The sequence below is a fragment of the Euphorbia lathyris genome, chromosome 1, assembly GCF_963576675.1.
Source record: "Euphorbia lathyris chromosome 1, ddEupLath1.1, whole genome shotgun sequence".
Classification (NCBI taxonomy): Eukaryota; Viridiplantae; Streptophyta; class Magnoliopsida; order Malpighiales; family Euphorbiaceae; genus Euphorbia; species Euphorbia lathyris.
The window spans coordinates 132,420,798-132,441,865 of NC_088910.1; the positions used below are offsets into that span (position 1 = coordinate 132,420,798).

At 46.5% G+C, this 21,068-nt stretch overlaps 58 non-coding genes across 58 annotated transcripts; all 58 read right to left on the minus strand.

Moving 5' to 3' along the window:
• Nucleotides 1–84: 84 nt before the first annotated feature.
• LOC136214078 (5S ribosomal RNA) lies at nucleotides 85–203 on the minus strand. The gene has a single exon (XR_010681175.1). It is a non-coding gene; the product is annotated as a 5S ribosomal RNA (ribosomal RNA).
• Nucleotides 204–538: 335 nt separating this feature from the next.
• LOC136215286 (5S ribosomal RNA) lies at nucleotides 539–657 on the minus strand. Its single transcript, XR_010682331.1, has one exon. It is a non-coding gene; the product is annotated as a 5S ribosomal RNA (ribosomal RNA).
• A 181-nt stretch (nucleotides 658–838) lies between these two features.
• Nucleotides 839–957, minus strand: LOC136214226 (5S ribosomal RNA). The gene has a single exon (XR_010681323.1). It is a non-coding gene; the product is annotated as a 5S ribosomal RNA (ribosomal RNA).
• A 260-nt stretch (nucleotides 958–1,217) lies between these two features.
• Nucleotides 1,218–1,336, minus strand: LOC136214079 (5S ribosomal RNA). The gene has a single exon (XR_010681176.1). It is a non-coding gene; the product is annotated as a 5S ribosomal RNA (ribosomal RNA).
• Nucleotides 1,337–1,595: 259 nt separating this feature from the next.
• LOC136213671 (5S ribosomal RNA) lies at nucleotides 1,596–1,714 on the minus strand. Its single transcript, XR_010680771.1, has one exon. It is a non-coding gene; the product is annotated as a 5S ribosomal RNA (ribosomal RNA).
• Nucleotides 1,715–1,974: 260 nt separating this feature from the next.
• On the minus strand, nucleotides 1,975–2,093 carry LOC136214081 (5S ribosomal RNA). The gene has a single exon (XR_010681178.1). It is a non-coding gene; the product is annotated as a 5S ribosomal RNA (ribosomal RNA).
• Nucleotides 2,094–2,428: 335 nt separating this feature from the next.
• On the minus strand, nucleotides 2,429–2,547 carry LOC136215287 (5S ribosomal RNA). Its single transcript, XR_010682332.1, has one exon. It is a non-coding gene; the product is annotated as a 5S ribosomal RNA (ribosomal RNA).
• A 181-nt stretch (nucleotides 2,548–2,728) lies between these two features.
• LOC136214227 (5S ribosomal RNA) lies at nucleotides 2,729–2,847 on the minus strand. Its single transcript, XR_010681324.1, has one exon. It is a non-coding gene; the product is annotated as a 5S ribosomal RNA (ribosomal RNA).
• A 260-nt stretch (nucleotides 2,848–3,107) lies between these two features.
• On the minus strand, nucleotides 3,108–3,226 carry LOC136215694 (5S ribosomal RNA). Its single transcript, XR_010682728.1, has one exon. It is a non-coding gene; the product is annotated as a 5S ribosomal RNA (ribosomal RNA).
• A 259-nt stretch (nucleotides 3,227–3,485) lies between these two features.
• Nucleotides 3,486–3,604, minus strand: LOC136213672 (5S ribosomal RNA). Its single transcript, XR_010680772.1, has one exon. It is a non-coding gene; the product is annotated as a 5S ribosomal RNA (ribosomal RNA).
• A 260-nt stretch (nucleotides 3,605–3,864) lies between these two features.
• Nucleotides 3,865–3,983, minus strand: LOC136214491 (5S ribosomal RNA). The gene has a single exon (XR_010681575.1). It is a non-coding gene; the product is annotated as a 5S ribosomal RNA (ribosomal RNA).
• A 183-nt stretch (nucleotides 3,984–4,166) lies between these two features.
• LOC136214118 (5S ribosomal RNA) lies at nucleotides 4,167–4,285 on the minus strand. The gene has a single exon (XR_010681215.1). It is a non-coding gene; the product is annotated as a 5S ribosomal RNA (ribosomal RNA).
• Nucleotides 4,286–4,544: 259 nt separating this feature from the next.
• On the minus strand, nucleotides 4,545–4,663 carry LOC136214082 (5S ribosomal RNA). Its single transcript, XR_010681179.1, has one exon. It is a non-coding gene; the product is annotated as a 5S ribosomal RNA (ribosomal RNA).
• Nucleotides 4,664–4,998: 335 nt separating this feature from the next.
• On the minus strand, nucleotides 4,999–5,117 carry LOC136215288 (5S ribosomal RNA). The gene has a single exon (XR_010682333.1). It is a non-coding gene; the product is annotated as a 5S ribosomal RNA (ribosomal RNA).
• Nucleotides 5,118–5,298: 181 nt separating this feature from the next.
• On the minus strand, nucleotides 5,299–5,417 carry LOC136214228 (5S ribosomal RNA). The gene has a single exon (XR_010681325.1). It is a non-coding gene; the product is annotated as a 5S ribosomal RNA (ribosomal RNA).
• Nucleotides 5,418–5,676: 259 nt separating this feature from the next.
• On the minus strand, nucleotides 5,677–5,795 carry LOC136215695 (5S ribosomal RNA). The gene has a single exon (XR_010682729.1). It is a non-coding gene; the product is annotated as a 5S ribosomal RNA (ribosomal RNA).
• A 259-nt stretch (nucleotides 5,796–6,054) lies between these two features.
• Nucleotides 6,055–6,173, minus strand: LOC136213674 (5S ribosomal RNA). The gene has a single exon (XR_010680773.1). It is a non-coding gene; the product is annotated as a 5S ribosomal RNA (ribosomal RNA).
• A 260-nt stretch (nucleotides 6,174–6,433) lies between these two features.
• Nucleotides 6,434–6,552, minus strand: LOC136214493 (5S ribosomal RNA). The gene has a single exon (XR_010681577.1). It is a non-coding gene; the product is annotated as a 5S ribosomal RNA (ribosomal RNA).
• A 183-nt stretch (nucleotides 6,553–6,735) lies between these two features.
• On the minus strand, nucleotides 6,736–6,854 carry LOC136214119 (5S ribosomal RNA). Its single transcript, XR_010681216.1, has one exon. It is a non-coding gene; the product is annotated as a 5S ribosomal RNA (ribosomal RNA).
• A 259-nt stretch (nucleotides 6,855–7,113) lies between these two features.
• LOC136211281 (5S ribosomal RNA) lies at nucleotides 7,114–7,232 on the minus strand. The gene has a single exon (XR_010678492.1). It is a non-coding gene; the product is annotated as a 5S ribosomal RNA (ribosomal RNA).
• Nucleotides 7,233–7,414: 182 nt separating this feature from the next.
• LOC136214258 (5S ribosomal RNA) lies at nucleotides 7,415–7,533 on the minus strand. The gene has a single exon (XR_010681354.1). It is a non-coding gene; the product is annotated as a 5S ribosomal RNA (ribosomal RNA).
• Nucleotides 7,534–7,715: 182 nt separating this feature from the next.
• On the minus strand, nucleotides 7,716–7,834 carry LOC136214259 (5S ribosomal RNA). Its single transcript, XR_010681355.1, has one exon. It is a non-coding gene; the product is annotated as a 5S ribosomal RNA (ribosomal RNA).
• Nucleotides 7,835–8,093: 259 nt separating this feature from the next.
• Nucleotides 8,094–8,212, minus strand: LOC136211283 (5S ribosomal RNA). Its single transcript, XR_010678493.1, has one exon. It is a non-coding gene; the product is annotated as a 5S ribosomal RNA (ribosomal RNA).
• A 182-nt stretch (nucleotides 8,213–8,394) lies between these two features.
• LOC136214260 (5S ribosomal RNA) lies at nucleotides 8,395–8,513 on the minus strand. Its single transcript, XR_010681356.1, has one exon. It is a non-coding gene; the product is annotated as a 5S ribosomal RNA (ribosomal RNA).
• Nucleotides 8,514–8,772: 259 nt separating this feature from the next.
• Nucleotides 8,773–8,891, minus strand: LOC136213675 (5S ribosomal RNA). Its single transcript, XR_010680774.1, has one exon. It is a non-coding gene; the product is annotated as a 5S ribosomal RNA (ribosomal RNA).
• A 260-nt stretch (nucleotides 8,892–9,151) lies between these two features.
• Nucleotides 9,152–9,270, minus strand: LOC136214083 (5S ribosomal RNA). The gene has a single exon (XR_010681180.1). It is a non-coding gene; the product is annotated as a 5S ribosomal RNA (ribosomal RNA).
• A 259-nt stretch (nucleotides 9,271–9,529) lies between these two features.
• LOC136213676 (5S ribosomal RNA) lies at nucleotides 9,530–9,648 on the minus strand. Its single transcript, XR_010680775.1, has one exon. It is a non-coding gene; the product is annotated as a 5S ribosomal RNA (ribosomal RNA).
• Nucleotides 9,649–9,907: 259 nt separating this feature from the next.
• On the minus strand, nucleotides 9,908–10,026 carry LOC136213563 (5S ribosomal RNA). The gene has a single exon (XR_010680666.1). It is a non-coding gene; the product is annotated as a 5S ribosomal RNA (ribosomal RNA).
• A 260-nt stretch (nucleotides 10,027–10,286) lies between these two features.
• On the minus strand, nucleotides 10,287–10,405 carry LOC136214494 (5S ribosomal RNA). The gene has a single exon (XR_010681578.1). It is a non-coding gene; the product is annotated as a 5S ribosomal RNA (ribosomal RNA).
• Nucleotides 10,406–10,588: 183 nt separating this feature from the next.
• On the minus strand, nucleotides 10,589–10,707 carry LOC136214120 (5S ribosomal RNA). The gene has a single exon (XR_010681217.1). It is a non-coding gene; the product is annotated as a 5S ribosomal RNA (ribosomal RNA).
• A 259-nt stretch (nucleotides 10,708–10,966) lies between these two features.
• On the minus strand, nucleotides 10,967–11,085 carry LOC136211652 (5S ribosomal RNA). The gene has a single exon (XR_010678848.1). It is a non-coding gene; the product is annotated as a 5S ribosomal RNA (ribosomal RNA).
• Nucleotides 11,086–11,267: 182 nt separating this feature from the next.
• On the minus strand, nucleotides 11,268–11,386 carry LOC136214261 (5S ribosomal RNA). The gene has a single exon (XR_010681357.1). It is a non-coding gene; the product is annotated as a 5S ribosomal RNA (ribosomal RNA).
• A 259-nt stretch (nucleotides 11,387–11,645) lies between these two features.
• LOC136213677 (5S ribosomal RNA) lies at nucleotides 11,646–11,764 on the minus strand. Its single transcript, XR_010680776.1, has one exon. It is a non-coding gene; the product is annotated as a 5S ribosomal RNA (ribosomal RNA).
• Nucleotides 11,765–12,024: 260 nt separating this feature from the next.
• On the minus strand, nucleotides 12,025–12,143 carry LOC136214084 (5S ribosomal RNA). The gene has a single exon (XR_010681181.1). It is a non-coding gene; the product is annotated as a 5S ribosomal RNA (ribosomal RNA).
• A 259-nt stretch (nucleotides 12,144–12,402) lies between these two features.
• Nucleotides 12,403–12,521, minus strand: LOC136213678 (5S ribosomal RNA). The gene has a single exon (XR_010680777.1). It is a non-coding gene; the product is annotated as a 5S ribosomal RNA (ribosomal RNA).
• A 259-nt stretch (nucleotides 12,522–12,780) lies between these two features.
• LOC136213564 (5S ribosomal RNA) lies at nucleotides 12,781–12,899 on the minus strand. Its single transcript, XR_010680667.1, has one exon. It is a non-coding gene; the product is annotated as a 5S ribosomal RNA (ribosomal RNA).
• A 259-nt stretch (nucleotides 12,900–13,158) lies between these two features.
• Nucleotides 13,159–13,277, minus strand: LOC136213680 (5S ribosomal RNA). The gene has a single exon (XR_010680779.1). It is a non-coding gene; the product is annotated as a 5S ribosomal RNA (ribosomal RNA).
• A 260-nt stretch (nucleotides 13,278–13,537) lies between these two features.
• On the minus strand, nucleotides 13,538–13,656 carry LOC136214085 (5S ribosomal RNA). Its single transcript, XR_010681182.1, has one exon. It is a non-coding gene; the product is annotated as a 5S ribosomal RNA (ribosomal RNA).
• Nucleotides 13,657–13,915: 259 nt separating this feature from the next.
• LOC136213681 (5S ribosomal RNA) lies at nucleotides 13,916–14,034 on the minus strand. The gene has a single exon (XR_010680780.1). It is a non-coding gene; the product is annotated as a 5S ribosomal RNA (ribosomal RNA).
• A 259-nt stretch (nucleotides 14,035–14,293) lies between these two features.
• On the minus strand, nucleotides 14,294–14,412 carry LOC136214448 (5S ribosomal RNA). Its single transcript, XR_010681534.1, has one exon. It is a non-coding gene; the product is annotated as a 5S ribosomal RNA (ribosomal RNA).
• A 260-nt stretch (nucleotides 14,413–14,672) lies between these two features.
• Nucleotides 14,673–14,791, minus strand: LOC136213682 (5S ribosomal RNA). The gene has a single exon (XR_010680781.1). It is a non-coding gene; the product is annotated as a 5S ribosomal RNA (ribosomal RNA).
• Nucleotides 14,792–15,051: 260 nt separating this feature from the next.
• On the minus strand, nucleotides 15,052–15,170 carry LOC136214284 (5S ribosomal RNA). Its single transcript, XR_010681378.1, has one exon. It is a non-coding gene; the product is annotated as a 5S ribosomal RNA (ribosomal RNA).
• A 260-nt stretch (nucleotides 15,171–15,430) lies between these two features.
• LOC136213509 (5S ribosomal RNA) lies at nucleotides 15,431–15,549 on the minus strand. The gene has a single exon (XR_010680616.1). It is a non-coding gene; the product is annotated as a 5S ribosomal RNA (ribosomal RNA).
• A 183-nt stretch (nucleotides 15,550–15,732) lies between these two features.
• LOC136211978 (5S ribosomal RNA) lies at nucleotides 15,733–15,851 on the minus strand. Its single transcript, XR_010679159.1, has one exon. It is a non-coding gene; the product is annotated as a 5S ribosomal RNA (ribosomal RNA).
• A 259-nt stretch (nucleotides 15,852–16,110) lies between these two features.
• On the minus strand, nucleotides 16,111–16,229 carry LOC136213405 (5S ribosomal RNA). The gene has a single exon (XR_010680519.1). It is a non-coding gene; the product is annotated as a 5S ribosomal RNA (ribosomal RNA).
• Nucleotides 16,230–16,412: 183 nt separating this feature from the next.
• LOC136215730 (5S ribosomal RNA) lies at nucleotides 16,413–16,531 on the minus strand. The gene has a single exon (XR_010682763.1). It is a non-coding gene; the product is annotated as a 5S ribosomal RNA (ribosomal RNA).
• A 260-nt stretch (nucleotides 16,532–16,791) lies between these two features.
• Nucleotides 16,792–16,910, minus strand: LOC136213824 (5S ribosomal RNA). The gene has a single exon (XR_010680924.1). It is a non-coding gene; the product is annotated as a 5S ribosomal RNA (ribosomal RNA).
• Nucleotides 16,911–17,170: 260 nt separating this feature from the next.
• On the minus strand, nucleotides 17,171–17,289 carry LOC136214562 (5S ribosomal RNA). The gene has a single exon (XR_010681642.1). It is a non-coding gene; the product is annotated as a 5S ribosomal RNA (ribosomal RNA).
• Nucleotides 17,290–17,547: 258 nt separating this feature from the next.
• Nucleotides 17,548–17,666, minus strand: LOC136215289 (5S ribosomal RNA). Its single transcript, XR_010682334.1, has one exon. It is a non-coding gene; the product is annotated as a 5S ribosomal RNA (ribosomal RNA).
• Nucleotides 17,667–17,847: 181 nt separating this feature from the next.
• On the minus strand, nucleotides 17,848–17,966 carry LOC136214230 (5S ribosomal RNA). Its single transcript, XR_010681326.1, has one exon. It is a non-coding gene; the product is annotated as a 5S ribosomal RNA (ribosomal RNA).
• Nucleotides 17,967–18,225: 259 nt separating this feature from the next.
• On the minus strand, nucleotides 18,226–18,344 carry LOC136215220 (5S ribosomal RNA). Its single transcript, XR_010682267.1, has one exon. It is a non-coding gene; the product is annotated as a 5S ribosomal RNA (ribosomal RNA).
• A 259-nt stretch (nucleotides 18,345–18,603) lies between these two features.
• LOC136213683 (5S ribosomal RNA) lies at nucleotides 18,604–18,722 on the minus strand. The gene has a single exon (XR_010680782.1). It is a non-coding gene; the product is annotated as a 5S ribosomal RNA (ribosomal RNA).
• A 259-nt stretch (nucleotides 18,723–18,981) lies between these two features.
• On the minus strand, nucleotides 18,982–19,100 carry LOC136214111 (5S ribosomal RNA). The gene has a single exon (XR_010681208.1). It is a non-coding gene; the product is annotated as a 5S ribosomal RNA (ribosomal RNA).
• A 258-nt stretch (nucleotides 19,101–19,358) lies between these two features.
• LOC136215291 (5S ribosomal RNA) lies at nucleotides 19,359–19,477 on the minus strand. Its single transcript, XR_010682336.1, has one exon. It is a non-coding gene; the product is annotated as a 5S ribosomal RNA (ribosomal RNA).
• A 181-nt stretch (nucleotides 19,478–19,658) lies between these two features.
• LOC136214231 (5S ribosomal RNA) lies at nucleotides 19,659–19,777 on the minus strand. The gene has a single exon (XR_010681327.1). It is a non-coding gene; the product is annotated as a 5S ribosomal RNA (ribosomal RNA).
• A 259-nt stretch (nucleotides 19,778–20,036) lies between these two features.
• On the minus strand, nucleotides 20,037–20,155 carry LOC136215221 (5S ribosomal RNA). Its single transcript, XR_010682268.1, has one exon. It is a non-coding gene; the product is annotated as a 5S ribosomal RNA (ribosomal RNA).
• A 259-nt stretch (nucleotides 20,156–20,414) lies between these two features.
• LOC136213684 (5S ribosomal RNA) lies at nucleotides 20,415–20,533 on the minus strand. Its single transcript, XR_010680783.1, has one exon. It is a non-coding gene; the product is annotated as a 5S ribosomal RNA (ribosomal RNA).
• Nucleotides 20,534–20,793: 260 nt separating this feature from the next.
• On the minus strand, nucleotides 20,794–20,912 carry LOC136214495 (5S ribosomal RNA). Its single transcript, XR_010681579.1, has one exon. It is a non-coding gene; the product is annotated as a 5S ribosomal RNA (ribosomal RNA).
• Between the last annotated feature and the right edge of the window lie 156 nt (nucleotides 20,913–21,068).

Sequence of the window (21,068 nt, forward strand, 5' to 3'; positions counted from 1 at the left end):
AAGTTTGGGCCCGCCTCGAAAACGTGCACGCCATGGTGAAAAAAAAATTAAATAATTAAAAAATGCACGTTGCAAAAAAGTTTGGGGGTGCAACACGAGGACTTCCCAAGAGGTCACCCATCTTAGTACTACTCTCACCCAAGCACGTTTCACTTCGGAGTTCTGATGGGATCCGGTGCATTAGTGCTGGTATGATCGCACCCTTCATCCCATGCAAAAACTAAGCATATATTCCATACTGGGCGCCCCTTTCTCCCGTATGCTCATCCTTCACGTGCATGCACAAGCCCCCGGACCCCAAACACTGACCCCCGCCTCGAAAACGTGCACGCCATGGTGAAAAAAAAATTAAATAATTAAAAAATGCACGTTGCAAAAAAGTTTGGGCCCGCCTCGAAAACGTGCACGCCATGGTGAAAAAAAATTAAATAATTAAAAAATGCACGTTGCAAAAAAGTTTGGGTCCGCCTCGAAAACGTGCACGCCATGGTGAAAAAAAAATTAAATAATTAAAAAATGCACGTTGCAAAAAAGTTTGGGGGTGCAACACGAGGACTTCCCAAGAGGTCACCCATCTTAGTACTACTTTCGCCCAAGTACGTTTCACTTCGGAGTTCTGATGGGATCCGGTGCATTAGTGCTGGTATGATCGCACCCGTCATCCCATGCAAAAACTAAGCATATATTCCATATTGGGCGCCCCTTTCTCCCGTATGCTCATCCTTCACGTGCATGCACAAGCCCCCGGACCCCAAACACTGACCCCGCCTCGTAAACGTGCACGCCATGGTGAAAAAAAAATTAAATAATTAAAAAATGCACGTTGCAAAAAAGTTTGGGGGTGCAACACGAGGACTTCCCAAGAGGTCACCCATCTTAGTACTACTCTCGCCCAAGCACGTTTAACTTCGGTGTTCTGATGGGATCCGGTGCATTAGTGCTGGTATGATCGCACCCGTCATCCCATGCAAAAACTAAGCATATATTCCATACTGGGCGCCCCTTTCTCCCGTATGCTCATCCTTCACGTGCATGCACAAGCCCCCGGACCCCAAACACTGACCCCCGCCTCGAAAACGTGCACGCCATGGTGAAAAAAAAAATTAAATAATTAAAAAATGCACGTTGCAAAAAAGTTTGGGCCCGCCTCGAAAACGTGCACGCCATGGTGAAAAAAAAATTAAATAATTAAAAAATGCACGTTGCAAAAAAGTTTGGGGGTGCAACACGAGGACTTCCCAAGAGGTCACCCATCTTAGTACTACTCTCACCCAAGCACGTTTCACTTCGGAGTTCTGATGGGATCCGGTGCATTAGTGCTGGTATGATCGCACCCTTCATCCCATGCAAAAACTAAGCATATATTCCATACTGGGCGTCCCTTTCTCCCGTATGCTCATCCTTCACGTGCATGCACAAGCCCCCGGACCCCAAACACTGACCCCCGCCTCGAAAACGTGCACGCCATGGTGAAAAAAAAAATTAAATAATTAAAAAATGCACGTTGCAAAAAAGTTTGGGCCCGCCTCGAAAACGTGCACGCCATGGTGAAAAAAAAATTAAATAGTAAAAAAATACACGTTGCAAAAATTTTGGGGGTGCAACACGAGGACTTCCCAAGAGGTCACCCATCTTAGTACTACTCTCGCCCAAGCACGTTTAATTTCGGAGTTCTGATGGGATCCGGTGCATTAGTGCTGGTATGATCGCACCCGTCTTCCCATGCAAAAACTAAGCATATATTCCATACTGGGCGCCCCTTTCTCCCGTATGCTCATCCTTCACGTGCATGCACAAGCCCCCGGACCCCAAACACTGACCCCCGCCTCGAAAACGTGCACGCCATGGTGAAAAAAAAAATTAAATAATTAAAAAATGCACGTTGCAAAAAAGTTTGGGCCCGCCTCGAAAACGTGCACGCCATGGTGAAAAAAAAATTAAATAATTAAAAAATGCACGTTGCAAAAAAGTTTGGGGGTGCAACACGAGGACTTCCCAAGAGGTCACCCATCTTAGTACTACTCTCACCCAAGCACGTTTCACTTCGGAGTTCTGATGGGATCCGGTGCATTAGTGCTGGTATGATCGCACCCTTCATCCCATGCAAAAACTAAGCATATATTCCATACTGGGCGCCCCTTTCTCCCGTATGCTCATCCTTCACGTGCATGCACAAGCCCCCGGACCCCAAACACTGACCCCCGCCTCGAAAACGTGCACGCCATGGTGAAAAAAAAATTAAATAATTAAAAAATGCACGTTGCAAAAAAGTTTGGGCCCGCCTCGAAAACGTGCACGCCATGGTGAAAAAAAATTAAATAATTAAAAAATGCACGTTGCAAAAAAGTTTGGGTCCGCCTCGAAAACGTGCACGCCATGGTGAAAAAAAAATTAAATAATTAAAAAATGCACGTTGCAAAAAAGTTTGGGGGTGCAACACGAGGACTTCCCAAGAGGTCACCCATCTTAGTACTACTTTCGCCCAAGTACGTTTCACTTCGGAGTTCTGATGGGATCCGGTGCATTAGTGCTGGTATGATCGCACCCGTCATCCCATGCAAAAACTAAGCATATATTCCATACTGGGCGCCCCTTTCTCCCGTATGCTCATCCTTCACGTGCATGCACAAGCCCCCGGACCCCAAACACTGACCCCGCCTCGTAAACGTGCACGCCATGGTGAAAAAAAAATTAAATAATTAAAAAATGCACGTTGCAAAAAAGTTTGGGGGTGCAACACGAGGACTTCCCAAGAGGTCACCCATCTTAGTACTACTCTCGCCCAAGCACGTTTAACTTCGGTGTTCTGATGGGATCCGGTGCATTAGTGCTGGTATGATCGCACCCGTCATCCCATGCAAAAACTAAGCATATATTCCATACTGGGCGCCCCTTTCTCCCGTATGCTCATCCTTCACGTGCATGCACAAGCCCCCGGACCCCAAACACTGACCCCCGCCTCGAAAACGTGCACGCCATGGTGAAAAAAAAAAATTAAATAATTAAAAAATGCACGTTGCAAAAAAGTTTGGGCCCGCCTCGAAAACGTGCACGCCATGGTGAAAAAAAAATTAAATAATTAAAAAATACACGTTGCAAAAATTTTGGGGGTGCAACATGAGGACTTCCCAAGACGTCACCCATCTTAGTACTACTCTCGCCCAAGCACGTTTAATTTCGGAGTTCTGATGGGATCCGGTGCATTAGTGCTGGTATGATCGCACCCGTCATGCCATGCAAAAACTAAGCATATATTCCATACTGGGCGCCCCTTTCTCCCGTATGCTCATCCTTCACGTGCATGCACAAGCCCCCGGACCCCAAACACTGACCCCCGCCTCGAAAACGTGCACGCCATGGTGAAAAAAAAAATTAAATAATTAAAAAATGCACGTTGCAAAAAAGTTTGGGCCCGCCTCGAAAACGTGCACGCCATGGTGAAAAAAAAATTAAATAATTAAAAAATACACGTTGCAAAAATTTTGGGGGTGCAACACGAGGACTTCCCAAGAGGTCACCCATCTTAGTACTACTCTCGCCCAAGCACGTTTAATTTCGGAGTTCTGATGGGATCCGGTGCATTAGTGCTGGTATGATCGCACCCGTCATCCCATGCAAAAACTAAGCATATATTCCATACTGGGCGCCCCTTTCTCCCGTATGCTCATCCTTCACGTGCATGCACAAGCCCCCGGACCCCAAACACTGACCCCCGCCTCGAAAACGTGCACGCCATGGTGAAAAAAAAAATTAAATAATTAAAAAATGCACGTTGCAAAAAAGTTTGGGCCCGCCTCGAAAACGTGCACGCCATGGTGAAAAAAAAATTAAATAATTAAAAAATGCACGTTGCAAAAAAGTTTGGGGGTGCAACACGAGGACTTCCCAAGAGGTCACCCATCTTAGTACTACTCTCACCCAAGCACGTTTAACTTTGGAGTTCTGATGGGATCCGGTGCATTAGTGCTGGTATGATCGCACCCTTCATCCCATGCAAAAACTAAGTATATATTCCATACTGGGCGCCCCTTTCTCCCGTATGCTCATCCTTCACGTGCATGCACAAGCCCCCGGACCCCAAACACTGACCCCCGCCTCGAAAACGTGCACGCCATGGTGAAAAAAAAAATTAAATAATTAAAAAATGCACGTTGCAAAAAAGTTTGGGGGTGCAACACGAGGACTTCCCAAGAGGTCACCCATCTTAGTACTACTCTCACCCAAGCACGTTTAACTTCGGAGTTCTGATGGGATCCGGTGGATTAGTGCTGGTATGATCGCACCCTTCATCCCATGCAAAAACTAAGCATATATTCCATACTGGGCGCCCCTTTCTCCCGTATGCTCATCCTTCACGTGCATGCACAAGCCCCCGGACCCCAAACACTGACCCCCGCCTCGAAAACGTGCACGCCATGGTGAAAAAAAAATTAAATAATTAAAAAATGCACGTTGCAAAAAACTTTGGGCCCGCCTCGAAAACGTGCACGCCATGGTGAAAAAAAAATTAAATAATTAAAAAATGCACGTAGCAAAAAAGTTTGGGGGTGCAACACGAGGACTTCCCAAGAGGTCACCCATCTTAGTACTACTCTCACCCAAGCACGTTTCACTTCGGAGTTCTGATGGGATCCGGTGCATTAGTGCTGGTATGATCGCACCCTTCATCCCATGCAAAAACTAAGCATATATTCCATACTGGGCGCCCCTTTCTCCCGTATGCTCATCCTTCACGTGCATGCACAAGCCCCCGGACCCCAAACACTGACCCCCGCCTCGAAAACGTGCACGCCATGGTGAAAAAAAAATTAAATAATTAAAAAATGCACGTTGCAAAAAAGTTTGGGCCCGCCTCGAAAACGTGCACGCCATGGTGAAAAAAAATTAAATAATTAAAAAATGCACGTTGCAAAAAAGTTTGGGTCCGCCTCGAAAACGTGCACGCCATGGTGAAAAAAAAATTAAATAATTAAAAAATGCACGTTGCAAAAAAGTTTGGGGGTGCAACACGAGGACTTCCCAAGAGGTCACCCATCTTAGTACTACTTTCGCCCAAGTACGTTTCACTTCGGAGTTCTGATGGGATCCGGTGCATTAGTGCTGGTATGATCGCACCCGTCATCCCATGCAAAAACTAAGGATATATTCCATACTGGGCGCCCCTTTCTCCCGTATGCTCATCCTTCACGTGCATGCACAAGCCCCCGGACCCCAAACACTGACCCCGCCTCGTAAACGTGCACGCCATGGTGAAAAAAAAATTAAATAATTAAAAAATGCACGTTGCAAAAAAGTTTGGGGGTGCAACACGAGGACTTCCCAAGAGGTCACCCATCTTAGTACTACTCTCGCCCAAGCACGTTTAACTTCGGTGTTCTGATGGGATCCGGTGCATTAGTGCTGGTATGATCGCACCCGTCATCCCATGCAAAAACTAAGCATATATTCCATACTGGGCGCCCCTTTCTCCCGTATGCTCATCCTTCACGTGCATGCACAAGCCCCCGGACCCCAAACACTGACCCCCGCCTCGAAAACGTGCACGCCATGGTGAAAAAAAAAATTAAATAATTAAAAAATGCACGTTGCAAAAAAGTTTGGGCCCGCCTCGAAAACGTGCACGCCATGGTGAAAAAAAAATTAAATAATTAAAAAATACACGTTGCAAAAATTTTGGGGGTGCAACATGAGGACTTCCCAAGACGTCACCCATCTTAGTACTACTCTCGCCCAAGCACGTTTAATTTCGGAGTTCTGATGGGATCCGGTGCATTAGTGCTGGTATGATCGCACCCGTCATGCCATGCAAAAACTAAGCATATATTCCATACTGGGCGCCCCTTTCTCCCGTATGCTCATCCTTCACGTGCATGCACAAGCCCCCGGACCCCAAACACTGACCCCCGCCTCGAAAACGTGCACGCCATGGTGAAAAAAAAAATTAAATAATTAAAAAATGCACGTTGCAAAAAAGTTTGGGCCCGCCTCGAAAACGTGCACGCCATGGTGAAAAAAAAATTAAATAATTAAAAAATACACGTTGCAAAAATTTTGGGGGTGCAACACGAGGACTTCCCAAGAGGTCACCCATCTTAGTACTACTCTCGCCCAAGCACGTTTAATTTCGGAGTTCTGATGGGATCCGGTGCATTAGTGCTGGTATGATCGCACCCGTCATCCCATGCAAAAACTAAGCATATATTCCATACTGGGCGCCCCTTTCTCCCGTATGCTCATCCTTCACGTGCATGCACAAGCCCCCGGACCCCAAACACTGACCCCCGCCTCGAAAACGTGCACGCCATGGTGAAAAAAAAAATTAAATAATTAAAAAATGCACGTTGCAAAAAAGTTTGGGCCCGCCTCGAAAACGTGCACGCCATGGTGAAAAAAAAATTAAATAATTAAAAAATGCACGTTGCAAAAAAGTTTGGGGGTGCAACACGAGGACTTCCCAAGAGGTCACCCATCTTAGTACTACTCTCACCCAAGCACGTTTAACTTTGGAGTTCTGATGGGATCCGGTGCATTAGTGCTGGTATGATCGCACCCTTCATCCCATGCAAAAACTAAGTATATATTCCATACTGGGCGCCCCTTTCTCCCGTATGCTCATCCTTCACGTGCATGCACAAGCCCCCGGACCCCAAACACTGACCCCCGCCTCGAAAACGTGCACGCCATGGTGAAAAAAAAAATTAAATAATTAAAAAATGCACGTTGCAAAAAAGTTTGGGGGTGCAACACGAGGACTTCCCAAGAGGTCACCCATCTTAGTACTACTCTCACCCAAGCACGTTTAACTTCGGAGTTCTGATGGGATCCGGTGGATTAGTGCTGGTATGATCGCACCCTTCATCCCATGCAAAAACTAAGCATATATTCCATACTGGGCGCCCCTTTCTCCCGTATGCTCATCCTTCACGTGCATGCACAAGCCCCCGGACCCCAAACACTGACCCCCGCCTCGAAAACGTGCACGCCATGGTGAAAAAAAAATTAAATAATTAAAAAATGCACGTTGCAAAAAACTTTGGGCCCGCCTCGAAAACGTGCACGCCATGGTGAAAAAAAAATTAAATAATTAAAAAATGCACGTAGCAAAAAAGTTTGGGGGTGCAACACGAGGACTTCCCAAGAGGTCACCCATCTTAGTACTACTCTCGCCCAAGCACGTTTAACTTCGGAGTTCTGATGGGATCCGGTGCATTAGTGCTGGTATGATCGCACCCGTCATCCCATGCAAAAACTAAGCATATATTCCATACTGGGCGCCCCTTTCTCCCGTATGCTCATCCTTCACGTTCATGCACAAGCCCCCGGACCCCAAACACTGACCCCGCCTCGTAAACGTGCACGCCATGGTGAAAAAAAAAATTAAATAATTAAAAAATGCACGTTGCAAAAAAGTTTGGGGTTGCAACACGAGGACTTCCCAAGAGGTCACCCATCTTAGTACTACTCTCGCCCAAGCACGTTTAACTTCGGAGTTCTGATGGGATCCGGTGCATTAGTGCTGGTATGATCGCACCTGTCATCCCATGCAAAAACTAAGCATATATTCCATACTGGGCGCCCCTTTCTCCCGTATGCTCATCCTTCACGTTCATGCACAAGCCCCCGGACCCCAAACACTGACCCCGCCTCGTAAACGTGCACGCCATGGTGAAAAAAAAAATTAAATAATTAAAAAATGCACGTTGCAAAAAAGTTTGGGGTTGCAACACGAGGACTTCCCAAGAGGTCACCCATCTTAGTACTACTCTCGCCCAAGCACGTTTAACTTCGGAGTTCTGATGGGATCCGGTGCATTAGTGCTGGTATGATCGCACCTGTCATCCCATGCAAAAACTAAGCATATATTCCATACTGGGCGCCCCTTTCTCCCGTATGCTCATCCTTCACGTGCATGCACAAGCCCCCGGACCCCAAACACTGACCCCCGCCTCGAAAACGTGCACGCCATGGTGAAAAAAAAAATTAAATAATTAAAAAATGCACGTTGCAAAAAAGTTTGGGCCCGCCTCGAAAACGTGCACGCCATGGTGAAAAAAAAATTAAATAGTAAAAAAATACACGTTGCAAAAATTTTGGGGGTGCAACACGAGGACTTCCCAAGAGGTCACCCATCTTAGTACTACTCTCGCCCAAGCACGTTTAACTTCGGAGTTCTGATGGGATCCGGTGCATTAGTGCTGGTATGATCGCACCCGTCATCCCATGCAAAAACTAAGCATATATTCCATACTGGGCGCCCCTTTCTCCCGTATGCTCATCCTTCACGTTCATGCACAAGCCCCCGGACCCCAAACACTGACCCCGCCTCGTAAACGTGCACGCCATGGTGAAAAAAAAAATTAAATAATTAAAAAATGCACGTTGCAAAAAAGTTTGGGGTTGCAACACGAGGACTTCCCAAGAGGTCACCCATCTTAGTACTACTCTCGCCCAAGCACGTTTAACTTCGGAGTTCTGATGGGATCCGGTGCATTAGTGCTGGTATGATCGCACCTGTCATCCCATGCAAAAACTAAGCATATATTCCATACTGGGCGCCCCTTTCTCCCGTATGCTCATCCTTCACGTGCATGCACAAGCCCCCGGACCCCAAACACTGACCCCCGCCTCGAAAACGTGCACGCCATGGTGAAAAAAAAAATTAAATAATTAAAAAATGCACGTTGCAAAAAAGTTTGGGCCCGCCTCGAAAACGTGCACGCCATGGTGAAAAAAAAATTAAATAGTAAAAAAATACACGTTGCAAAAATTTTGGGGGTGCAACACGAGGACTTCCCAAGAGGTCACCCATCTTAGTACTACTCTCGCCCAAGCACGTTTAATTTCGGAGTTCTGATGGGATCCGGTGCATTAGTGCTGGTATGATCGCACCCGTCTTCCCATGCAAAAACTAAGCATATATTCCATACTGGGCGCCCCTTTCTCCCGTATGCTCATCCTTCACGTGCATGCACAAGCCCCCGGACCCCAAACACTGACCCCCGCCTCGAAAACGTGCACGCCATGGTGAAAAAAAAAATTAAATAATTAAAAAATGCACGTTGCAAAAAAGTTTGGGCCCGCCTCGAAAACGTGCACGCCATGGTGAAAAAAAAATTAAATAATTAAAAAATGCACGTTGCAAAAAAGTTTGGGGGTGCAACACGAGGACTTCCCAAGAGGTCACCCATCTTAGTACTACTCTCACCCAAGCACGTTTCACTTCGGAGTTCTGATGGGATCCGGTGCATTAGTGCTGGTATGATCGCACCCTTCATCCCATGCAAAAACTAAGCATATATTCCATACTGGGCGCCCCTTTCTCCCGTATGCTCATCCTTCACGTGCATGCACAAGCCCCCGGACCCCAAACACTGACCCCCGCCTCGAAAACGTGCACGCCATGGTGAAAAAAAAAATTAAATAATTAAAAAATGCACGTTGCAAAAAAGTTTGGGCCCGCCTCGAAAACGTCCACGCCATGGTGAAAAAAAAATTAAATAATTAAAAAATACACGTTGCAAAAATTTTGGGGGTGCAACACGAGGACTTCCCAAGAGGTCACCCATCTTAGTACTACTCTCGCCCAAGCACGTTTAATTTCGGAGTTCTGATGGGATCCGGTGCATTAGTGCTGGTATGATCGCACCCGTCATCCCATGCAAAAACTAAGCATATATTCCATACTGGGCGCCCCTTTCTCCCGTATGCTCATCCTTCACGTGCATGCACAAGCCCCCGGACCCCAAACACTGACCCCCGCCTCGAAAACGTGCACGCCATGGTGAAAAAAAAATTAAATAATTAAAAAATGCACGTTGCAAAAAAGTTTGGGCCCGCCTCGAAAACGTGCACGCCATGGTGAAAAAAAAATTAAATAATTAAAAAATGCACGTTGCAAAAAAATTTGGGGGTGCAACACGAGGACTTCCCAAGAGGTCACCCATCTTAGTACTACTCTCACCCAGGCACGTTTAACTTCGGAGTTCTGATGGGATCCGGTGCATTAGTGCTGGTATGATCGCACCCTTCATCCCATGCAAAAACTAAGCATATATTCCATACTGGGCGCCCCTTTCTCCCGTATGCTCATCCTTCACGTGCATGCACAAGCCCCCGGACCCCAAACACTGACCCCCGCCTCGAAAACGTGCACGCCATGGTGAAAAAAAAAATTAAATAATTAAAAAATGCACGTTGCAAAAAAGTTTGGGCCCGCCTCGAAAACGTGCACGCCATGGTGAAAAAAAAATTAAATAATTAAAAAATGCACGTTGCAAAAAAGTTTGGGGGTGCAACACGAGGACTTCCCAAGAGGTCACCCATCTTAGTACTACTCTCACCCAAGCACGTTTAACTTTGGAGTTCTGATGGGATCCGGTGCATTAGTGCTGGTATGATCGCACCCTTCATCCCATGCAAAAACTAAGTATATATTCCATACTGGGCGCCCCTTTCTCCCGTATGCTCATCCTTCACGTGCATGCACAAGCCCCCGGACCCCAAACACTGACCCCCGCCTCGAAAACGTGCACGCCATGGTGAAAAAAAAAATTAAATAATTAAAAAATGCACGTTGCAAAAAAGTTTGGGGGTGCAACACGAGGACTTCCCAAGAGGTCACCCATCTTAGTACTACTCTCACCCAAGCACGTTTAACTTCGGAGTTCTGATGGGATCCGGTGGATTAGTGCTGGTATGATCGCACCCTTCATCCCATGCAAAAACTAAGCATATATTCCATACTGGGCGCCCCTTTCTCCCGTATGCTCATCCTTCACGTGCATGCACAAGCCCCCGGACCCCAAACACTGACCCCCGCCTCGAAAACGTGCACGCCATGGTGAAAAAAAAATTAAATAATTAAAAAATGCACGTTGCAAAAAACTTTGGGCCCGCCTCGAAAACGTGCACGCCATGGTGAAAAAAAAATTAAATAATTAAAAAATGCACGTAGCAAAAAAGTTTGGGGGTGCAACACGAGGACTTCCCAAGAGGTCACCCATCTTAGTACTACTCTCGCCCTAGCACGTTTAACTTCGGAGTTCTGATGGGATCCGGTGCATTAGTGCTGGTATGATCGCACCCGTCATCCCATGCAAAAACTAAGCATATATTCCATACTGGGCGCCCCTTTCTCCCGTATGCTCATCCTTCACGTTCATGCACAAGCCCCCGGACCCCAAACACTGACCCCGCCTCGTAAACGTGCACGCCATGGTGAAAAAAAAAATTAAATAATTAAAAAATGCACGTTGCAAAAAAGTTTGGGGTTGCAACACGAGGACTTCCCAAGAGGTCACCCATCTTAGTACTACTCTCGCCCAAGCACGTTTAACTTCGGAGTTCTGATGGGATCCGGTGCATTAGTGCTGGTATGATCGCACCTGTCATCCCATGCAAAAACTAAGCATATATTCCATACTGGGCGCCCCTTTCTCCCGTATGCTCATCCTTCACGTGCATGCACAAGCCCCCGGACCCCAAACACTGACCCCCGCCTCGAAAACGTGCACGCCATGGTGAAAAAAAAAATTAAATAATTAAAAAATGCACGTTGCAAAAAAGTTTGGGCCCGCCTCGAAAACGTGCACGCCATGGTGAAAAAAAAATTAAATAGTAAAAAAATACACGTTGCAAAAATTTTGGGGGTGCAACACGAGGACTTCCCAAGAGGTCACCCATCTTAGTACTACTCTCGCCCAAGCACGTTTAATTTCGGAGTTCTGATGGGATCCGGTGCATTAGTGCTGGTATGATCGCACCCGTCTTCCCATGCAAAAACTAAGCATATATTCCATACTGGGCGCCCCTTTCTCCCGTATGCTCATCCTTCACGTGCATGCACAAGCCCCCGGACCCCAAACACTGACCCCCGCCTCGAAAACGTGCACGCCATGGTGAAAAAAAAAATTAAATAATTAAAAAATGCACGTTGCAAAAAAGTTTGGGCCCGCCTCGAAAACGTGCACGCCATGGTGAAAAAAAAATTAAATAATTAAAAAATGCACGTTGCAAAAAAGTTTGGGGGTGCAACACGAGGACTTCCCAAGAGGTCACCCATCTTAGTACTACTCTCACCCAAGCACGTTTCACTTCGGAGTTCTGATGGGATCCGGTGCATTAGTGCTGGTATGATCGCACCCTTCATCCCATGCAAAAACTAAGCATATATTCCATACTGGGCGCCCCTTTCTCCCGTATGCTCATCCTTCTCGTGCATGCACAAGCCCCCGGACCCCAAACACTGACCCCCGCCTCGAAAACGTGCACGCCATGGTGAAAAAAAAAATTAAATAATTAAAAAATGCACGTTGCAAAAAAGTTTGGGCCCGCCTCGAAAACGTCCACGCCATGGTGAAAAAAAAATTAAATAATTAAAAAATACACGTTGCAAAAATTTTGGGGGTGCAACACGAGGACTTCCCAAGAGGTCACCCATCTTAGTACTACTCTCGCCCAAGCACGTTTAATTTCGGAGTTCTGATGGGATCCGGTGCATTAGTGCTGGTATGATCGCACCCGTCATCCCATGCAAAAACTAAGCATATATTCCATACTGGGCGCCCCTTTCTCCCGTATGCTCATCCTTCACGTGCATGCACAAGCCCCCGGACCCCAAACACTGACCCCCGCCTCGAAAACGTGCACGCCATGGTGAAAAAAAAATTAAATAATTAAAAAATGCACGTTGCAAAAAAGTTTGGGCCCGCCTCGAAAACGTGCACGCCATGGTGAAAAAAAAATTAAATAATTAAAAAATGCACGTTGCAAAAAAATTTGGGGGTGCAACACGAGGACTTCCCAAGAGGTCACCCATCTTAGTACTACTCTCACCCAGGCACGTTTAACTTCGGAGTTCTGATGGGATCCGGTGCATTAGTGCTGGTATGATCGCACCCTTCATCCCATGCAAAAACTAAGCATATATTCCATACTGGGCGCCCCTTTCTCCCGTATGCTCATCCTTCACGTGCATGCACAAGCCCCCGGACCCCAAACACTGACCCCCGCCTCGAAAACGTGCACGCCATGGTGAAAAAAAAAATTAAATAATTAAAAAATGCACGTTGCAAAAAAGTTTGGGCCCGCCTCGAAAACGTGCACGCCATGGTGAAAAAAAAATTAAATAATAAAAAAATACACGTTGCAAAAATTTTGGGGGTGCAACACGAGGACTTCCCAAGAGGTCACCCATCTTAGTACTACTCTCGCCCAAGCACGTTTAATTTCGGAGTTCTGATGGGATCCGGTGCATTAGTGCTGGTATGATCGCACCCGTCTTCCCATGCAAAAACTAAGCATATATTCCATACTGGGCGCCCTTTTCTCCCGTATGCTCATCCTTCACGTGCATGCACAAGCCCCCGGACCCCAAACACTGACCCCCGCCTCGAAAACGTGCACGCCATGGTGAAAAAAAAAATTAAATAATTAAAAAATGCACGTTGCAAAAAAGTTTGGGCCCGCCTCGAAAACGTGCACGCCATGGTGAAAAAAAAATTAAATAATTAAAAAATGCACGTTGCAAAAAAGTTTGGGGGTGCAACACGAGGACTTCCCAAGAGGTCACCCATCTTAGTACTACTCTCACCCAAGCACGTTTCACTTCGGAGTTCTGATGGGATCCGGTGCATTAGTGCTGGTATGATCGCACCCTTCATCCCATGCAAAAACTAAGCATATATTCCATACTGGGCGCCCCTTTCTCCCGTATGCTCATCCTTCACGTGCATGCACAAGCCCCCGGACCCCAAACACTGACCCCTGCCTCGAAAACGTCCACGCCATGGTGAAAAAAAAAATTAAATAATTAAAAAATGCACGTTGCAAAAAAGTTTGGGCCCGCCTCGAAAACGTGCACGCCATGGTGAAAAAAAAATTAAATAATTAAAAAATACACGTTGCAAAAATTTTGGGGGTGCAACACGAGGACTTCCCAAGAGGTCACCCATCTTAGTACTACTCTCGCCCAAGCACGTTTAATTTCGGAGTTCTGATGGGATCCGGTGCATTAGTGCTGGTATGATCGCACCCGTCATCCCATGCAAAAACTAAGCATATATTCCATACTGGGCGCCCCTTTCTCCCGTATGCTCATCCTTCACGTGCATGCACAAGCCCCCGGACCCCAAACACTGACCCCCGCCTCGAAAACGTGCACGCCATGGTGAAAAAAAAATTAAATAATTAAAAAATGCACGTTGCAAAAAAGTTTGGACCCGCCTCGAAAACGTGCACGCCATGGTGAAAAAAAAATTAAATAATTAAAAAATGCACGTTGCAAAAAAATTTGGGGGTGCAACACGAGGACTTCCCAAGAGGTCACCCATCTTAGTACTACTCTCACCCAGGCACGTTTCACTTCGGAGTTCTGATGGGATCCGGTGCATTAGTGCTGGTATGATCGCACCCTTCATCCCATGCAAAAACTAAGCATATATTCCATACTGGGCGCCCCTTTCTCCCGTATGCTCATCCTTCACGTGCATGCACAAGCCCCCGGACCCCAAACACTGACCCCCGCCTCGAAAACGTGCACGCCATGGTGAAAAAAAAAATTAAATAATTAAAAAATGCACGTTGCAAAAAAGTTTGGGCCCGCCTCGAAAACGTGCACGCCATGGTGAAAAAAAAAATTAAATAATAAAAAAATACACGTTGCAAAAATTTTGGGGGTGCAACACGAGGACTTCCCAAGAGGTCACCCATCTTAGTACTACTCTCGCCCAAGCACGTTTAATTTCGGAGTTCTGATGGGATCCGGTGCATTAGTGCTGGTATGATCGCACCCATCTTCCCATGCAAAAACTAAGCATATATTCCATACTGGGCGCCCCTTTCTCCCGTATGCTCATCCTTCACGTGCATGCACAAGCCCCCGGACCCCAAACACTGACCCCCGCTTCGAAAACGTGCACGCCATGGTGAAAAAAAAAATTAAATAATTAAAAAATGCACGTTGCAAAAAAGTTTGGGCCCGCCTCGAAAACGTGCACGCCATGGTGAAAAAAAAATTAAATAATTAAAAAATGCACGTTGCAAAAAAGTTTGGGGGTGCAACACGAGGACTTCCCAAGAGGTCACCCATCTTAGTACTACTCCCACCCAAGCACGTTTCACTTCGGAGTTCTGATGGGATCCGGTGCATTAGTGCTGGTATGATCGCACCCTTCATCCCATGCAAAAACTAAGCATATATTCCATACTGGGCGCCCCTTTCTCCCGTATGCTCATCCTTCACGTGCATGCACAAGCCCCCGGACCCCAAACACTGACCCCCGCCTCGAAAACGTCCACGCCATGGTGAAAAAAAAAATTAAATAATTAAAAAATGCACGTTGCAAAAAAGTTTGGGCCCGCCTCGAAAACGTGCACGCCATGGTGAAAAAAAAATTAAATAAGTAAAAAATGCACGTTGCAAAAAATTTTGGGAGTGCAACACGAGGACTTCCCAAGAGGTCACCCATCTTAGTACTACTCTCGCCCAAGCACGTTTAACTTCGGAGTTCTGATGGGATCCGGTGCATTAGTGCTGGTATGATAGCACCCGTCATCACATGCAAAAACTAAGCATATATTCCATACTGGGCGCCCCTTTCTCCCGTATGCTCATCCTTCACGTGCATGCACAAGCCCCCGGACCCCAAACACTGACCCCCGCCTCGAAAACGTGCACGCCATGGTGAAAAAAAAAATTAAATAATTAAAAAATGCACGTTGCAAAAAAGTTTGGGGGTGCAACACGAGGACTTCCCAAGAGGTCACCCATCTTAGTACTACTCTCGCCCAAGCACATTTAACTTCGGAGTTCTGATGGGATCCGGTGCATTAGTGCTGGTATGATCGCACCCATCATCCCATGCAAAAACTAAGCATATATTCCATACTGGGCGCCCCTTTCTCCCGTATGCTCATCCTTCACGTGCATGCACAAGCCCCCGGACCCCAAACACTGACCCCCGCCTCGAAAACGTGCACGCCATGGTGAAAAAAAAATTAAATAATTAAAAAATGCACGTTGCAAAAAAGTTTGGGCCCGCCTCGAAAACGTGCACGCCATGGTGAAAAAAAAATTAAATAATTAAAAAATGCACGTTGCAAAAAAGTTTGGGAGTGCAACACGAGGACTTCCCAAGAGGTCACCCATCTTAGTACTACTCTCGCCCAAGCACGTTTAACTTCTGAGTTCTGATGGGATCAGGTGCACTAGTGCTGGTATGATCGCACCCGTCATCCCATGCAAAAACTAAGCATATATTCCATACTGGGCGCCCCTTTCTCCCGTATGCTCATCCTTCACGTGCATGCACAAGCCCCCGGACCCCAAACACTGACCCCCGCCTCGAAAACGTGCACGCCATGGTGAAAAAAAAAATTAAATAATTAAAAAATGCACGTTGCAAAAAAGTTTGGGGGTCCAACACGAGGACTTCCCAAGAGGTCACCCATCTTAGTACTACTCTCGCCCAAGCATGTTTAACTTCAGAGTTCTGATAGGATCCGGTGCATTAGTGCTGGTATGATCGCACCCGTCATCCCATGCAAAAACTAAGCATATATTCCATACTGGGCGCCCCTTTCTCCCGTATGCTCATCCTTCACGTGCATGCACAAGCCCCCGGACCCCAAACACTGACCCCCGACTCGAAAACGTGCACGCCATGGTGAAAAAAAAAATTAAATAATTAAAAAATGCACGTTGCAAAAAAGTTTGGGCCCGCCTCGAAAACGTGCACGCCATGGTGAAAAAAAAATTAAATAATTAAAAAATGCACGTTGCAAAAAAGTTTGGGGGTGCAACACAAGGACTTCCCAAGAGGTCACCCATCTTAGTACTACTCTCGCCCAAGCACGTTTATCTTCGGAGTTCTGATGGGATCCGGTGCATTAGTGCTGGTATGATCGCACCCGTCATCCCATGCAAAAACTAAGCATATATTCCATACTAGGCGCCCCTTTCTCCCGTATGCTCATCCTTCACGTGCATGCACAAGCCCCCGGACCCCAAACACTGACCCCCGCCTCGAAAACGTGCACGCCATGGTGAAAAAAACAATTAAATAATTAAAAAATGCACGTTGCAAAAAAGTTTGGGCCCGCCTCGAAAACGTGCACGCCATGGTGAAAAAAAAATTAAATAATTAAAAAATGCACGTTGCAAAAAAGTTTGGGGGTGCAACACGAGGACTTCCCAAGAGGTCACCCATCTTAGTACTACTCTCGCCCAAGCACGTTTAACTTCGAAGTTCTGATGGGATCTGGTGCATTAGTGCTGGTATGATCGCACCCGTCATCCCATGCAAAAACTAAGCATATATTCCATACTGGGCGCCCCTTTCTCCCGTATGCTCATCCTTCACGTGCATGCACAAGCCCCCGGACCCCAAACACTGACCCCCGCCTCGAAAACGTGCACGCCATGGTGAAAAAAATATAAATAATTAAAAAATGCACGTTGCAAAAAAGTTTGGGTCCGCCTCGAAAACGTGCACGCCATGGTGAAAAAAAAATTAAATAATTAAAAAATGCACGTTGCAAAAAAGTTTGGGGGTGCAACACGAGGACTTCCCAAGAGGTCACCCATCTTAGTACTACTTTCGCCCAAGTACGTTTCACTTCGGAGTTCTGATGGGATCCGGTGCATTAGTGCTGGTATGATCGCACCCGTCATCCCATGCAAAAACTAAGCATATATTCCATACTGGGCGCCCCTTTCTCCCGTATGCTCATCCTTCACGTGCATGCACAAGCCCCCGGACCCCAAACACTGACCCCGCCTCGTAAACGTGCACGCCATGGTGAAAAAAAAATTAAATAATTAAAAAATGCACGTTGCAAAAAAGTTTGGGGGTGCAACACGAGGACTTCCCAAGAGGTCACCCATCTTAGTACTACTCTCGCCCAAGCACGTTTAACTTCGGTGTTCTGATGGGATCCGGTGCATTAGTGCTGGTATGATCGCACCCGTCATCCCATGCAAAAACTAAGCATATATTCCATACTGGGCGCCCCTTTCTCCCGTATGCTCATCCTTCACGTGCATGCACAAGCCCCCGGACCCCAAACACTGACCCCCGCCTCGAAAACGTGCACGCCATGGTGAAAAAAAAAATTAAATAATTAAAAAATGCACGTTGCAAAAAAGTTTGGGCCCGCCTCGAAAACGTGCACGCCATGGTGAAAAAAAAATTAAATAATTAAAAAATACACGTTGCAAAAATTTTGGGGGTGCAACATGAGGACTTCCCAAGAGGTCACCCATCTTAGTACTACTCTCGCCCAAGCACGTTTAATTTCGGAGTTCTGATGGGATCCGGTGCATTAGTGCTGGTATGATCGCACCCGTCATCCCATGCAAAAACAAAGCATATATTCCATACTGGGCGCCCCTTTCTCCCGTATGCTCATCCTTCACGTGCATGCACAAGCCCCCGGACCCCAAACACTGACCCCCGCCTCGAAAACGTGCACGCCATGGTGAAAAAAAAAATTAAATAATTAAAAAATGCACGTTGCAAAAAAGTTTGGGCCCGCCTCGAAAACGTGCACGCCATGGTGAAAAAAAAAATAAATAATTAAAAAATACACGTTGCAAAAATTTTGGGGGTGCAACACGAGGACTTCCCAAGAGGTCACCCATCTTAGTACTACTCTCGCCCAAGCACGTTTAATTTCGGAGTTCTGATGGGATCCGGTGCATTAGTGCTGGTATGATCGCACCCGTCATCCCATGCAAAAACTAAGCATATATTCCATACTGGGCGCCCCTTTCTCCCGTATGCTCATCCTTCACGTGCATGCACAAGCCCCCGGACCCCAAACACTGACCCTCGCCTCGAAAACGTGCACGCCATGGTGAAAAAAAAAATTAAATAATTAAAAAATGCACGTTGTAAAAAAGTTTGGGCCCGCCTCGAAAACGTGCACGCCATGGTGAAAAAAAATTAAATAATTAAAAAATGCACGTTGCAAAAAAGTTTGGGGGTGCAACACGAGGACTTCCCAAGAGGTCACCCATCTTAGTACTACTCTCGCCCAAGCACGTTTGACTTCGGAGTTCTGATGGGATCTGGTGCATTAGTGCTGGTATGATCGCACCCGTCATCCCATGCAAAAACTAAGCATATATTCCATACTGGGCGCCCCTTTCTCCCGTATGCTCATCCTTCACGTGCATGCACAAGCCCCCGGACCCCAAACACTGACCCCCGCCTCGAAAACGTGCACGCCATGGTGAAAAAAAATTAAATAATTAAAAAATGCACGTTGCAAAAAAGTTTGGGTCCGCCTCGAAAACGTGCACGCCATGGTGAAAAAAAAATTAAATAATTAAAAAATGCACGTTGCAAAAAAGTTTGGGGGTGCAACACGAGGACTTCCCAAGAGGTCACCCATCTTAGTACTACTTTCGCCCAAGTACGTTTCACTTCGGAGTTCTGATGGGATCCGGTGCATTAGTGCTGGTATGATCGCACCCGTCATCCCATGCAAAAACTAAGCATATATTCCATACTGGGCGCCCCTTTCTCCCGTATGCTCATCCTTCACGTGCATGCACAAGCCCCCGGACCCCAAACACTGACCCCGCCTCGTAAACGTGCACGCCATGGTGAAAAAAAAATTAAATAATTAAAAAATGCACGTTGCAAAAAAGTTTGGGGGTGCAACACGAGGACTTCCCAAGAGGTCACCCATCTTAGTACTACTCTCGCCCAAGCACGTTTAACTTCGGTGTTCTGATGGGATCCGGTGCATTAGTGCTGGTATGATCGCACCCGTCATCCCATGCAAAAACTAAGCATATATTCCATACTGGGCGCCCCTTTCTCCCGTATGCTCATCCTTCACGTGCATGCACAAGCCCCCGGACCCCAAACACTGACCCCCGCCTCGAAAACGTGCACGCCATGGTGAAAAAAAAAATTAAATAATTAAAAAATGCACGTTGCAAAAAAGTTTGGGCCCGCCTCGAAAACGTGCACGCCATGGTGAAAAAAAAATTAAATAATTAAAAAATACACGTTGCAAAAATTTTGGGGGTGCAACATGAGGACTTCCCAAGAGGTCACCCATCTTAGTACTACTCTCGCCCAAGCACGTTTAATTTCGGAGTTCTGATGGGATCCGGTGCATTAGTGCTGGTATGATCGCACCCGTCATCCCATGCAAAAACTAAGCATATATTCCATACTGGGCGCCCCTTTCTCCCGTATGCTCATCCTTCACGTGCATGCACAAGCCCCCGGACCCCAAACACTGACCCCCGCCTCGAAAACGTGCACGCCATGGTGAAAAAAAAAATTAAATAATTAAAAAATGCACGTTGCAAAAAAGTTTGGGCCCGCCTCGAAAACGTGCACGCCATGGTGAAAAAAAAATTAAATAATTAAAAAATACACGTTGCAAAAATTTTGGGGGTGCAACACGAGGACTTCCCAAGAGGTCACCCATCTTAGTACTACTCTCGCCCAAGCACGTTTAATTTCGGAGTTCTGATGGGATCCGGTGCATTAGTGCTGGTATGATCGCACCCGTCATCCCATGCAAAAACTAAGCATATATTCCATACTGGGCGCCCCTTTCTCCCGTATGCTCATCCTTCACGTGCATGCACAAGCCCCCGGACCCCAAACACTGACCCCCGCCTCGAAAACGTGCACGCCATGGTGAAAAAAAAAATTAAATAATTAAAAAATGCACGTTGCAAAAAAGTTTGGGCCCGCCTCGAAAACGTGTACGCCATGGTAAAAAAAAAATTAAATAATTAAAAAATGCACGTTGCAAAAAAGTTTGGGGGTGCAACACGAGGACTTCCCAAGAGGTCACCCATCTTAGTACTACTCTCACCCAAGCACGTTTAACTTTGGAGTTCTGATGGGATCCGGTGCATTAGTGCTGGTATGATCGCACCCTTCATCCCATGCAAAAACTAAGTATATATTCCATACTGGGCGCCCCTTTCTCCCGTATGCTCATCCTTCACGTGCATGCACAAGCCCCCGGACCCCAAACACTGACCCCCGCCTCGAAAACGTGCACGCCATGGTGAAAAAAAAAATTAAATAATT